This window comes from Perkinsus marinus, assembly GCF_000006405.1.
Source record: "Perkinsus marinus ATCC 50983 genomic scaffold scf_1104296942618, whole genome shotgun sequence".
Classification (NCBI taxonomy): Eukaryota; Perkinsozoa; order Perkinsida; family Perkinsidae; genus Perkinsus; species Perkinsus marinus.
The window spans coordinates 4,356-6,222 of NW_003212102.1; positions in this window are offsets into that span (position 1 = coordinate 4,356).

The following is a 1,867-nucleotide window of genomic DNA, read 5'->3' on the forward strand; positions in this document are numbered from 1 at the left end:
TGATATGTGAAAAATTAGGTTGAGACTTCATACGGGTCGCCGCGTCTTACTACATCTCACTCAAGCAACTCAAGCCATATTATATGGATACTAAGATTAGGAAATTACTCTCACTCCTATCGAGTGATAATCGGTTAAAATCGCGAAGAAAAAGTTATTAGAGTGCGACGATCAGCAGCATTATAGCGATCACGACGGTGGGTTGAGGAAATACGCGATTTCACAAGATGCCGTGTGGATCTGTTGTTCCAGCAGCATTATCCGGAACACAATGGGGCTTTTCTCGAGTCACACAAAGTTGAAGGAGCAGAGCAGAAAACAATGGAACACGAGTGTAGAGACGAATCAACTTAGTATCCCGGCAGGGTCCTCATCAAAAATGGATCAGGCGAGTCACAAAAACATAAAAACATTGCGAGCTTCGCTCCGCCCTAACAAGGCCACTGCTGCAAGACTAGAAGTGCTTACGGAAGACGTAACCGCCGCATCCACAGTGATGTGTATACGTTACTATAGGACGGATGAGACCTTCCACTGGGATTGGCTCGAGACCATCCCCGAGATCTTCCCATGTCGATACCACTCCACTGGAGTTAGTTCCGGTGCTCCTCGAAGACAACTCGGGTTCGACCAGACCCGCCGGCGGTGGTTTTGAATACTGATGTCGAGCTGTGTGCCTCTGATGGAGATATGAGGCTACTGAGGAGAACATGGGTTAACAATACCTGTGTGGAAGGGCGCATAGTGCGAGATGGTGGCGGACTGGCCAAATGGCTTCCGCGAGGTGCTCCCCTATTTCTCCTGAAAAACACGAGCATTCCATCTAGAAGGATGTCCCCTTTGCTCAATTGCGGCGAACACATACGCTTTCCTCCCGAGAGCATAACTCACCTGGTTGCATCCCTGGCAGTAGACGAACCTTGACGAGACTCATGACGGCCAGTCTGACAGGGCCACAAGAGTAGTAAGTATCCGAGCAGCATCCTTCGGTACATTATAACGATAGTGATACTCATGACGTGAGGTGTTGGGCATCGTGGCGGAAGTTCTCGGAGGGCCTCGAGCAACCACAGGAGCCGACTCGATCCTACGGAGGGGTCCCGGGTAGATCGGCGAGTTACTCCTGGATAGAGATTATGACGATTAATTCTTGGTCGGGGTTGCTCTATAATCCTTATATGCCCCCCCTACAGCGTCGTTGCGTTCACTAGGGAGGGAGGAGCTCTAGCAATCATGGTAAATGAAAAGCACAGTATCGGATGAATTATAAAAGTTTGACATTTACCACAGATATACCATTATACATTCATACCATCTCACCGAGATATCGCGCCAAATCTTCATACAGCGTTGAATTATATCCCATAATTATAGACACTCCAGCTACCGATACCACACCCGCCTCACATTTGGTAGACTTGAGGCACTGTTCTACTGCGGAGTCCTCTGTTCCGCTGTTGGTAGATGTCGGTGAGCACAGCAAGTGGTGCCTGACTTCTGTTACTGCCACCTTCGAGGGAAATCGCACTGTCAACAGTAGCAACCATAATGGAAAAACAAACTTGGAACGTGTACTCTCATACCACACCTTCAGCAACTTCCAACACTACCCACCACGACTCGATACGTAGTTTACTCGCACTAAGAAGCCTGCTCAATCTCAGCCAGGGGTGTCTTCCAGTGTGCTATGCTATGACGATTATTCATAACACTCTCCACGTCCGGATCGTATTTCTCCAGAATCGCCATTATCTCGGGGTGGTATTTGTTGTTGAGAAACTTCACGTTAGTGTAGCAGTTGCTGAGCACATCTATTCGCTCATCAGAGAGACCTGAGGACAGCGTGAGGACATTGCTCAATAAGAAT